Genomic DNA, 13,673 nt, shown 5'->3' on the forward strand with positions numbered 1-13,673 from the left:
AATTTGAAATAAACTAACTGCTTTCTGACCACAATTTGTTAAAACTTTTACTTAAATGTATGATTAAGGGTTTGTAATGGATATATTTACAGTATAAAACACATCTTTTCTCTTCATTTCATGCAATCATGATGACAGAAAAATATTGATACTTAACCTTGTGTAACCATGCAAACATAGCTCAGTTGAGGTCTTAGTGACTTTTGCCATACACATACCTTGCCGAAATAGCTCAGTTGGGAGAGCGTTAGACTGAAGATCTAAAGGTCCCTGGTTTCGGCATGTTTGAGTGCATATTTCTTTTTTCCATGAGTAGTGATCAGAATTTAATTATTTCAAATTTAAACAACATCATTTCTTAACATAGTTGAGTATTCAGTAGTAACTTCTAAATGATGAGAATGTTTATTTAACAACACGGTGCATAAATACAGCTTAAATATTGTTTTCATGTTGTCCGTCATGCTACTCTATTATGAAAATTTGAAGTAAACTAACTGCTTCCTGACCACAATTTGTTAAAACTTTTACTTAAATGTATGATTAAGGGCTTGTAATTTATATATTTACAGTATAAAATACATCTTTTCTCTTCATTTCATGCAATCATGATGACAGAAAAATATTGATACTTAACCTTGTGTAACCATGCAAACATAGCTCAGTTGATGTCTTAGTGACTTTTGCCATACACAGACCTTGCCGAAATAGCTCAGTTGGGAGAGCGTTAGACTGAAGATCTAAAGGTCCCTGGTTTCGGCATGTTTGAGTGCATATTTCTTTTTTCCATGAGTAGTAATCAGAATTTAATTATTTCAAATTTAAACAACATCATTTCTTAACATAGTTTAGTATTCAGTAGTAACTTCTAAATGATGAGAATGTTTATTTAACAACACGGTGCATAAATACAGCTTAAATATTGTTTTCATGTTTTAAGTCACGCTACTCTAACTATTATGAAAATTTTAAGTAATCTAACAATGCTTCCTGACCACAATTTGTTAAAACTTTTACTTAAATGTATGATTAAGGGTTTGTAATGGATATATTTACAATATAAAACACATATTTTCTTTTCATTTCATGCAATCATGATGACAGAAAAATATTGATACTAAACCTTGTGTAACCATGCAAACATAGCTCAGTTGAGGTCTTAGTGACTTTTGCCATACACAGACTTAGCCAAAATAGCTCAGTTGGGAGAGCGTTAGACTGAAGATCTAAAGGTCCCTGGTTTCTGCATGTTTGAGAAAATTTTTTCTTTTTTCCTTGAGTAGTTATCAGTATTTAATTATTTCAAATGTAAACCACATCATTTCTTAACATAGTTGAGTATTCAGTAGTAACTTTTAAATGATGAGAATGTTTATTTAACAACACGGTGCATAAATACAGCTTAAATATTGTTTTCATGTTGTAAGTCATGCTACTCTAACTATTATGAAAATTTGAAGTAATCTAACAATGCTTCCTGACCACAATTTGTTAAAACTTTTACTTAAATGTATGATTAAGGGTTTGTAATGGATATATTTACAGTATAAAACACATCTTTTCTCTTCATTTAATGCAATCATGATGACAGAAAAATATTGATACTTAACCTTGTGTAACCATGCAAATATAGCTCAGTTGATGTCTTAGTGACTTTTGCCATACACATACCTTGCCGAAATAGCTCAGTTGGGAGAGCGTTAGACTGAAGATCTAAAGGTCCCTTGTTCAATCCCGGGTTTTGGCATGTTTGCGTGCATTTTTCTTTTTTCCTTGAGTAGTGATCAGAATTTAATTATTTCAAATTTAAACAACATCATTTCTTAACATAGTTGAGTATTCAGTAGTAACTTCTAAATGATGAGAATGTTTATTTAACAACATGGTGCATAAATACAGCTTAAATATTGTTTTCATGTTTTAAGTCACGCTACTCTAACTATTATGAAAATTTGAAGTAATCTAACAATGCTTCCTGACCACAATTTGTTAAAACTTTTACTTAAATGTATGATTAAGGGTTTGTAATGGATATATTTACAGTATAAAACACATATTTTCTTTTCATTTCATGCAATCATGATGACAGAAAAATATTGATACTAAACCTTGTGTAACCATGCAAACATAGCTCAGTTGAGGTCTTAGTGACTTTTGCCATACACAGACTTTGCCAAAATAGCTCAGTTGGGAGAGCGTTAGACTGAAGATCTAAAGGTCCCGGGTTTCAGCATGTTTGAGTACCTTTTTTCTTCTTTCCTTGAGTAGTGATCAGAATTTAATTATTTCAAATTTAAACAACATCATTTCTTAACATAGTTGAGTATTCAGTAGTAACTTCTAAATGATGAGAATGTTTATTTAACAACACGGTGCATAAATACAGCTTAAATATTGTTTTCATGTTGTCCGTCATGCTACTCTAGTCTGAAAATTTGAAGTAAACTAACTGCTTCCTGACCACAATTTGTTAAAACTTTTACTTAAATGTATGATTAAGGGCTTGTAATTTATATATTTACAGTATAAAATACATCTTTTCTCTTCATTTCATGCAATCATGATGACAGAAAAATATTGATACTTAACCTTGTGTAACCATGCAAACATAGCTCAGTTGATGTCTTAGTGACTTTTGCCATACACAGACAATGCCGAAATAGCTCAGTTGGGAGAGCGTTAGACTGAAGATCTAAAGGTCCCTGGTTTCGGCATGTTTGAGTGCATATTTCTTTTTTCCATGAGTAGTGATCAGAATTTAATTATTTCAAATTTAATCAACATCATTTCTTAACATAGTTGAGTATTCAGTAGTAACTTCTAAATGATGAGAATGTTTATTTAACAACACGGTGCATAAATACAGCTTAAATATTGTTTTCATGTTTTAAGTCACGCTACTCTAACTATTATGAAAATTTGAAGTAATCTAACAATGCTTCCTGACCACAATTTGTTAAAACTTTTACTTAAATGTATGATTAAGGGTTTGTAACGGATATATTTACAGTATAAAACACATATTTTCTTTTCATTTCATGGAATCATGCTGACAGAAAAATATTGATACTTAACCTTGTGTAACCATGCAAACATAGCTCAGTTGATGTCTTAGTGACTTTTGCCATACACAGACCTTGCCGAAATAGCTCAGTTGGGAGAGCGTTAGACTGAAGATCTAAAGGTCCCTGGTTTTGGTATGTTTGAGTGCATTTTTCTTTTTTCCTTGAGTAGTGATCAGAATTTAATTATTTCAAAATTAAACAACATCATTTCTTAACTTAGTTGAGAATTCAGTAGTAACTTCTAAATGATGAGAATGTTTATTTAACAACACGGTGCATAAATACAGCTTAAATATTGTTTTCATGTTGTAAGTCACGCTACTCTAACTATTATGAAAATTTGAAGTAATCTAACAATGCTTCCTGACCACAATTTGTTAAAACTTTTACTTAAATGTATGATTAAGGGTTTGTAATGGATATATTTACAGTATAAAACACATATTTTCTTTTCATTTCATGCAATCATGCTGACAGAAAAATATTGATACTTAACCTTGTGTAACCATGCAAACATAGCTCAGTTGATGTCTTAGTGACTTTTGCCATACACAGACCTTGCCAAAATAGCTCAGTTGGGAGAGCGTTAGACTGAAGATCTAAAGGTCCCTGGTTTCGGCATGTTTGAGTGCATTTTTCTTTTTTCCTTGAGTAGTGATCAGAATTTAATTATTTCAAATTTAAACAACATCATTTCTTAACATAGTTGAGTATTCAGTAGTAACTTCTAAATGATGAGAATGTTTATTTAACAACACGGTGCATAAATACAGCTTAAATATTGTTTTCATGTTTTAAGTCACGCTACTCTAACTATTATGAAAATTTGAAGTAATCTAACAATGCTTCCTGACCACAATTTGTTAAAACTTTTACTTAAATGTATGATTAAGGGTTTGTAATGGATATATTTACAGTATAAAACACATCTTTTCTCTTCATTTCATGCAATCATGATGACAGAAAAATATTGATACTTAACCTTGTGTAACCATGCAAACATAGCTCAGTTGAGGTCTTAGTGACTTTTGCCATACACATACCTTGCCGAAATAGCTCAGTTGGGAGAGCGTTAGACTGAAGATCTAAAGGTCCCTGGTTCGATCCCGAGTTTCGGCATGTTTGAGTGCATTTTTCTTTTTTCCTTGAGTAGTGATCAGAATTTAATTATTTCAAATTTAAACAACATCATTTCTTAACATAGTTGAGTATTCAGTAGTAACTTCTAAATGATGAGAATGTTTATTTAACAACACGGTGCATAAATACAGCTTAAATATTGTTTTCATGTTGTCCGTCATGCTACTCTATTATGAAAATTTGAAGTAAACTAACTGCTTCCTGACCACAATTTGTTAAAACTTTTACTTAAATGTATGATTAAGGGCTTGTAATTTATATATTTACAGTATAAAATACATCTTTTCTCTTCATTTCATGCAATCATGATGACAGAAAAATATTGATACTTAACCTTGTGTAACCATGCAAACATAGCTCAGTTGATGTCTTAGTGACTTTTGCCATACACAGACCATGCCGAAATAGCTCAGTTGGGAGAGCGTTAGACTGAAGATCTAAAGGTCCCTGGTTTCGGCATGTTTGAGTGCATATTTCTTTTTTCCATGAGTAGTGATCAGAATTTAATTATTTCAAATTTAATCAACATCATTTCTTAACATAGTTGAGTATTCAGTAGTAACTTCTAAATGATGAGAATGTTTATTTAACAACACGGTGCATAAATACAGCTTAAATATTGTTTTCATGTTGTCCGTCATGCTACTCTATTATGAAAATTTGAAGTAAACTAACTGCTTCCTGACCACAATTTGTTAAAACTTTTACTTAAATGTATGATTAAGGGCTTGTAATTTATATATTTACAGTATAAAATACATCTTTTCTCTTCATTTCATGCAATCATGATGACAGAAAAATATTGATACTTAACCTTGTGTAACCATGCAAACATAGCTCAGTTGATGTCTTAGTGACTTTTGCCATACACAGACCTTGCCGAAATAGCTCAGTTGGGAGAGCGTTAGACTGAAGATCTAAAGGTCCCTGGTTTCGGCATGTTTGAGTGCATATTTCTTTTTTCCATGAGTAGTAATCAGAATTTAATTATTTCAAATTTAAACAACATCATTTCTTAACATAGTTTAGTATTCAGTAGTAACTTCTAAATGATGAGAATGTTTATTTAACAACACGGTGCATAAATACAGCTTAAATATTGTTTTCATGTTTTAAGTCACGCTACTCTAACTATTATGAAAATTTTAAGTAATCTAACAATGCTTCCTGACCACAATTTGTTAAAACTTTTACTTAAATGTATGATTAAGGGTTTGTAATGGATATATTTACAATATAAAACACATATTTTCTTTTCATTTCATGCAATCATGATGACAGAAAAATATTGATACTAAACCTTGTGTAACCATGCAAACATAGCTCAGTTGAGGTCTTAGTGACTTTTGCCATACACAGACTTAGCCAAAATAGCTCAGTTGGGAGAGCGTTAGACTGAAGATCTAAAGGTCCCTGGTTTCTGCATGTTTGAGAAAATTTTTTCTTTTTTCCTTGAGTAGTTATCAGTATTTAATTATTTCAAATGTAAACCACATCATTTCTTAACATAGTTGAGTATTCAGTAGTAACTTTTAAATGATGAGAATGTTTATTTAACAACACGGTGCATAAATACAGCTTAAATATTGTTTTCATGTTGTAAGTCATGCTACTCTAACTATTATGAAAATTTGAAGTAATCTAACAATGCTTCCTGACCACAATTTGTTAAAACTTTTACTTAAATGTATGATTAAGGGTTTGTAATGGATATATTTACAGTATAAAACACATCTTTTCTCTTCATTTAATGCAATCATGATGACAGAAAAATATTGATACTTAACCTTGTGTAACCATGCAAATATAGCTCAGTTGATGTCTTAGTGACTTTTGCCATACACATACCTTGCCGAAATAGCTCAGTTGGGAGAGCGTTAGACTGAAGATCTAAAGGTCCCTTGTTCAATCCCGGGTTTTGGCATGTTTGCGTGCATTTTTCTTTTTTCCTTGAGTAGTGATCAGAATTTAATTATTTCAAATTTAAACAACATCATTTCTTAACATAGTTGAGTATTCAGTAGTAACTTCTAAATGATGAGAATGTTTATTTAACAACATGGTGCATAAATACAGCTTAAATATTGTTTTCATGTTTTAAGTCACGCTACTCTAACTATTATGAAAATTTGAAGTAATCTAACAATGCTTCCTGACCACAATTTGTTAAAACTTTTACTTAAATGTATGATTAAGGGTTTGTAATGGATATATTTACAGTATAAAACACATATTTTCTTTTCATTTCATGCAATCATGATGACAGAAAAATATTGATACTAAACCTTGTGTAACCATGCAAACATAGCTCAGTTGAGGTCTTAGTGACTTTTGCCATACACAGACTTTGCCAAAATAGCTCAGTTGGGAGAGCGTTAGACTGAAGATCTAAAGGTCCCGGGTTTCAGCATGTTTGAGTACCTTTTTTCTTCTTTCCTTGAGTAGTGATCAGAATTTAATTATTTCAAATTTAAACAACATCATTTCTTAACATAGTTGAGTATTCAGTAGTAACTTCTAAATGATGAGAATGTTTATTTAACAACACGGTGCATAAATACAGCTTAAATATTGTTTTCATGTTGTCCGTCATGCTACTCTAGTCTGAAAATTTGAAGTAAACTAACTGCTTCCTGACCACAATTTGTTAAAACTTTTACTTAAATGTATGATTAAGGGCTTGTAATTTATATATTTACAGTATAAAATACATCTTTTCTCTTCATTTCATGCAATCATGATGACAGAAAAATATTGATACTTAACCTTGTGTAACCATGCAAACATAGCTCAGTTGATGTCTTAGTGACTTTTGCCATACACAGACAATGCCGAAATAGCTCAGTTGGGAGAGCGTTAGACTGAAGATCTAAAGGTCCCTGGTTTCGGCATGTTTGAGTGCATATTTCTTTTTTCCATGAGTAGTGATCAGAATTTAATTATTTCAAATTTAATCAACATCATTTCTTAACATAGTTGAGTATTCAGTAGTAACTTCTAAATGATGAGAATGTTTATTTAACAACACGGTGCATAAATACAGCTTAAATATTGTTTTCATGTTTTAAGTCACGCTACTCTAACTATTATGAAAATTTGAAGTAATCTAACAATGCTTCCTGACCACAATTTGTTAAAACTTTTACTTAAATGTATGATTAAGGGTTTGTAACGGATATATTTACAGTATAAAACACATATTTTCTTTTCATTTCATGGAATCATGCTGACAGAAAAATATTGATACTTAACCTTGTGTAACCATGCAAACATAGCTCAGTTGATGTCTTAGTGACTTTTGCCATACACAGACCTTGCCGAAATAGCTCAGTTGGGAGAGCGTTAGACTGAAGATCTAAAGGTCCCTGGTTTTGGTATGTTTGAGTGCATTTTTCTTTTTTCCTTGAGTAGTGATCAGAATTTAATTATTTCAAAATTAAACAACATCATTTCTTAACTTAGTTGAGAATTCAGTAGTAACTTCTAAATGATGAGAATGTTTATTTAACAACACGGTGCATAAATACAGCTTAAATATTGTTTTCATGTTGTAAGTCACGCTACTCTAACTATTATGAAAATTTGAAGTAATCTAACAATGCTTCCTGACCACAATTTGTTAAAACTTTTACTTAAATGTATGATTAAGGGTTTGTAATGGATATATTTACAGTATAAAACACATATTTTCTTTTCATTTCATGCAATCATGCTGACAGAAAAATATTGATACTTAACCTTGTGTAACCATGCAAACATAGCTCAGTTGATGTCTTAGTGACTTTTGCCATACACAGACCTTGCCAAAATAGCTCAGTTGGGAGAGCGTTAGACTGAAGATCTAAAGGTCCCTGGTTTCGGCATGTTTGAGTGCATTTTTCTTTTTTCCTTGAGTAGTGATCAGAATTTAATTATTTCAAATTTAAACAACATCATTTCTTAACATAGTTGAGTATTCAGTAGTAACTTCTAAATGATGAGAATGTTTATTTAACAACACGGTGCATAAATACAGCTTAAATATTGTTTTCATGTTTTAAGTCACGCTACTCTAACTATTATGAAAATTTGAAGTAATCTAACAATGCTTCCTGACCACAATTTGTTAAAACTTTTACTTAAATGTATGATTAAGGGTTTGTAATGGATATATTTACAGTATAAAACACATCTTTTCTCTTCATTTCATGCAATCATGATGACAGAAAAATATTGATACTTAACCTTGTGTAACCATGCAAACATAGCTCAGTTGAGGTCTTAGTGACTTTTGCCATACACATACCTTGCCGAAATAGCTCAGTTGGGAGAGCGTTAGACTGAAGATCTAAAGGTCCCTGGTTCGATCCCGAGTTTCGGCATGTTTGAGTGCATTTTTCTTTTTTCCTTGAGTAGTGATCAGAATTTAATTATTTCAAATTTAAACAACATCATTTCTTAACATAGTTGAGTATTCAGTAGTAACTTCTAAATGATGAGAATGTTTATTTAACAACACGGTGCATAAATACAGCTTAAATATTGTTTTCATGTTGTCCGTCATGCTACTCTATTATGAAAATTTGAAGTAAACTAACTGCTTCCTGACCACAATTTGTTAAAACTTTTACTTAAATGTATGATTAAGGGCTTGTAATTTATATATTTACAGTATAAAATACATCTTTTCTCTTCATTTCATGCAATCATGATGACAGAAAAATATTGATACTTAACCTTGTGTAACCATGCAAACATAGCTCAGTTGATGTCTTAGTGACTTTTGCCATACACAGACCATGCCGAAATAGCTCAGTTGGGAGAGCGTTAGACTGAAGATCTAAAGGTCCCTGGTTTCGGCATGTTTGAGTGCATATTTCTTTTTTCCATGAGTAGTGATCAGAATTTAATTATTTCAAATTTAATCAACATCATTTCTTAACATAGTTGAGTATTCAGTAGTAACTTCTAAATGATGAGAATGTTTATTTAACAACACGGTGCATAAATACAGCTTAAATATTGTTTTCATGTTTTAAGTCACGCTACTCTAACTATTATGAAAATTTGAAGTAATCTAACAATGCTTCCTGACCACAATTTGTTAAAACTTTTACTTAAATGTATGATTAAGGGTTTGTAATGGATATATTTACAGTATAAAACACATATTTTCTTTTCATTTCATGGAATCATGCTGACAGAAAAATATTGATACTTAACCTTGTGTAACCATGCAAACATAGCTCAGTTGATGTCTTAGTGACTTTTGCCATACACAGACCTTGCCGAAATAGCTCAGTTGGGAGAGCGTTAGACTGAAGATCTAAAGGTCCCTGGTTTTGGCATGTTTGAGTGCATTTTTCTTTTTTCCTTGAGTAGTGATCAGAATTTAATTATTTCAAAATTAAACAACATCATTTCTTAACTTAGTTGAGAATTCAGTAGTAACTTCTAAATGATGAGAATGTTTATTTAACAACACGGTGCATAAATACAGCTTAAATATTGTTTTCATGTTGTAAGTCACGCTACTCTAACTATTATGAAAATTTGAAGTAATCTAACAATGCTTCCTGACCACAATTTGTTAAAACTTTTACTTAAATGTATGATTAAGGGTTTGTAATGGATATATTTACAGTATAAAACACATATTTTCTTTTCATTTCATGCAATCATGCTGACAGAAAAATATTGATACTTAACCTTGTGTAACCATGCAAACATAGCTCAGTTGATGTCTTAGTGACTTTTGCCATACACAGACCTTGCCAAAATAGCTCAGTTGGGAGAGCGTTAGACTGAAGATCTAAAGGTCCCTGGTTTCGGCATGTTTGAGTGCATTTTTCTTTTTTCCTTGAGTAGTGATCAGAATTTAATTATTTCAAATTTAAACAACATCATTTCTTAACATAGTTGAGTATTCAGTAGTAACTTCTAAATGATGAGAATGTTTATTTAACAACACGGTGCATAAATACAGCTTAAATATTGTTTTCATGTTTTAAGTCACGCTACTCTAACTATTATGAAAATTTGAAGTAATCTAACAATGCTTCCTGACCACAATTTGTTAAAACTTTTACTTAAATGTATGATTAAGGGTTTGTAATGGATATATTTACAGTATAAAACACATATTTTCTTTTCATTTCATGCAATCATGATGACAGAAAAATATTGATACTAAACCTTGTGTAACCATGCAAACATAGCTCAGTTGAGGTCTTAGTGACTTTTGCCATACACAGACTTTGCCAAAATAGCTCAGTTGGGAGAGCGTTAGACTGAAGATCTAAAGGTCCCGGGTTTCAGCATGTTTGAGTACCTTTTTTCTTCTTTCCTTGAGCAGTTATCAGTTTTTAAGTATTTCAAATGTAAACAACATCATTTCTTAACATAGTTGAGTATTCAGTGGTAACTTCTAAATGATGAGAATGTTTATTTAACAACACGGTGCATAAATACAGCTTAAATATTGTTTTCATGATGTCCATCATGCTACTCTATTATGAAAATTTGAAATAAACTAACTGCTTTCTGACCACAATTTGTTAAAACTTTTACTTAAATGTATGATTAAGGGTTTGTAATGGATATATTTACAGTATAAAACACATCTTTTCTCTTCATTTCATGCAATCATGATGACAGAAAAATATTGATACTTAACCTTGTGTAACCATGCAAACATAGCTCAGTTGAGGTCTTAGTGACTTTTGCCATACACATACCTTGCCGAAATAGCTCAGTTGGGAGAGCGTTAGACTGAAGATCTAAAGGTCCCTGGTTCGATCCCGGGTTTCGGCATGTTTGCGTGCATTTTTCTTTTTTCCTTGAGTAGTGATCAGAATTTAATTATTTCAAATTTAAACAACATCATTTCTTAACATAGTTGAGTATTCAGTAGTAACTTCTAAATGATGAGAATGTTTATTTAACAACACGGTGCATAAATACAGCTTAAATATTGTTTTCATGTTGTCCGTCATGCTACTCTATTATGAAAATTTGAAGTAAACTAACTGCTTCCTGACCACAATTTGTTAAAACTTTTACTTAAATGTATGATTAAGGGCTTGTAATTTATATATTTACAGTATAAAATACATCTTTTCTCTTCATTTCATGCAATCATGAAGACAGAAAAATATTGATACTTAACCTTGTGTAACCATGCAAACATAGCTCAGTTGATGTCTTAGTGACTTTTGCCATACACAGACCATGCCGAAATAGCTCAGTTGGGAGAGCGTTAGACTGAAGATCTAAAGGTCCCTGGTTTCGGCATGTTTGAGTGCATATTTCTTTTTTCCATGAGTAGTGATCAGAATTTAATTATTTCAAATTTAATCAACATCATTTCTTAACATAGTTGAGTATTCAGTAGTAACTTTTAAATGATGAGAATGTTTATTTAACAACACGGTGCATAAATACAGCTTAAATATTGTTTTCATGTTTTAAGTCACGCTACTCTAACTATTATGAAAATTTGAAGTAATCTAACAATGCTTCCTGACCACAATTTGTTAAAACTTTTACTTAAATGTATGATTAAGGGTTTGTAATGGATATATTTACAGTATAAAACACATATTTTCTTTTCATTTCATGGAATCATGCTGACAGAAAAATATTGATACTTAACCTTGTGTAACCATGCAAACATAGCTCAGTTGATGTCTTAGTGACTTTTGCCATACACAGACCTTGCCGAAATAGCTCAGTTGGGAGAGCGTTAGACTGAAGATCTAAAGGTCCCTGGTTTTGGCATGTTTGAGTGCATTTTTCTTTTTTCCTTGAGTAGTGATCAGAATTTAATTATTTCAAATTTAAACAACATCATTTCTTAACATAGTTGAGTATTCAGTAGTAACTTCTAAATGATGAGAATGTTTATTTAACAACACGGTGCATAAATACAGCTTAAATATTGTTTTCATGTTTTAAGTCACGCTACTCTAACTATTATGAAAATTTGAAGTAATCTAACAATGCTTCCTGACCACAATTTGTTAAAACTTTTACTTAAATGTATGATTAAGGGTTTGTAATGGATATATTTACAGTATAAAACACATATTTTCTTTTCATTTCATGCAATCATGATGACAGAAAAATATTGATACTAAACCTTGTGTAACCATGCAAACATAGCTCAGTTGAGGTCTTAGTGACTTTTGCCATACACAGACTTTGCCAAAATAGCTCAGTTGGGAGAGCGTTAGACTGAAGATCTAAAGGTCCCGGGTTTCAGCATGTTTGAGTACCTTTTTTCTTCTTTCCTTGAGTAGTGATCAGAATTTAATTATTTCAAATTTAAACAACATCATTTCTTAACATAGTTGAGTATTCAGTAGTAACTTCTAAATGATGAGAATGTTTATTTAACAACACGGTGCATAAATACAGCTTAAATATTGTTTTCATGTTGTCCGTCATGCTACTCTAGTCTGAAAATTTGAAGTAAACTAACTGCTTCCTGACCACAATTTGTTAAAACTTTTACTTAAATGTATGATTAAGGGCTTGTAATTTATATATTTACAGTATAAAATACATCTTTTCTCTTCATTTCATGCAATCATGATGACAGAAAAATATTGATACTTAACCTTGTGTAACCATGCAAACATAGCTCAGTTGATGTCTTAGTGACTTTTGCCATACACAGACCATGCCGAAATAGCTCAGTTGGGAGAGCGTTAGACTGAAGATCTAAAGGTCCCTGGTTTCGGCATGTTTGAGTGCATATTTCTTTTTTCCATGAGTAGTGATCAGAATTTAATTATTTCAAATTTAATCAACATCATTTCTTAACATAGTTGAGTATTCAGTAGTAACTTCTAAATGATGAGAATGTTTATTTAACAACACGGTGCATAAATACAGCTTAAATATTGTTTTCATGTTTTAAGTCACGCTACTCTAACTATTATGAAAATTTGAAGTAATCTAACAATGCTTCCTGACCACAATTTGTTAAAACTTTTACTTAAATGTATGATTAAGGGTTTGTAATGGATATATTTACAGTATAAAACACATATTTTCTTTTCATTTCATGGAATCATGCTGACAGAAAAATATTGATACTTAACCTTGTGTAACCATGCAAACATAGCTCAGTTGATGTCTTAGTGACTTTTGCCATACACAGACCTTGCCGAAATAGCTCAGTTGGGAGAGCGTTAGACTGAAGATCTAAAGGTCCCTGGTTTTGGCATGTTTGAGTGCATTTTTCTTTTTTCCTTGAGTAGTGATCAGAATTTAATTATTTCAAAATTAAACAACATCATTTCTTAACTTAGTTGAGAATTCAGTAGTAACTTCTAAATGATGAGAATGTTTATTTAACAACACAGTGCATAAATACAGCTTAAATATTGTTTTCATGTTGTAAGTCACGCTACTCTAACTATTATGAAAATTTGAAGTAATCTAACAATGCTTCCTGACCACAATTTGTTAAAACTTTTACTT

General features: G+C 31.3%; 3 non-coding genes across 3 annotated transcripts; all 3 read left to right on the top strand.

Annotated features, from left to right (window-relative positions):
- The first annotated feature begins 4,111 nt into the window (after positions 1 to 4,111).
- TRNAF-GAA (transfer RNA phenylalanine (anticodon GAA)) lies at positions 4,112 to 4,184 on the top strand. Its single transcript has one exon. It is a non-coding gene; the product is annotated as a tRNA-Phe (tRNA).
- Positions 4,185 to 8,493: 4,309 nt separating this feature from the next.
- On the top strand, positions 8,494 to 8,566 carry TRNAF-GAA (transfer RNA phenylalanine (anticodon GAA)). The gene has a single exon. It is a non-coding gene; the product is annotated as a tRNA-Phe (tRNA).
- Positions 8,567 to 10,924: 2,358 nt separating this feature from the next.
- Positions 10,925 to 10,997, top strand: TRNAF-GAA (transfer RNA phenylalanine (anticodon GAA)). Its single transcript has one exon. It is a non-coding gene; the product is annotated as a tRNA-Phe (tRNA).
- Positions 10,998 to 13,673: the final 2,676 nt, after the last annotated feature.

The sequence above is a fragment of the Taudactylus pleione genome, unplaced genomic scaffold, assembly GCF_031769625.1.
Source record: "Taudactylus pleione unplaced genomic scaffold, aTauple2 ptg000815l, whole genome shotgun sequence".
Lineage (NCBI taxonomy): Eukaryota > Metazoa > Chordata > Amphibia > Anura > Myobatrachidae > Taudactylus > Taudactylus pleione.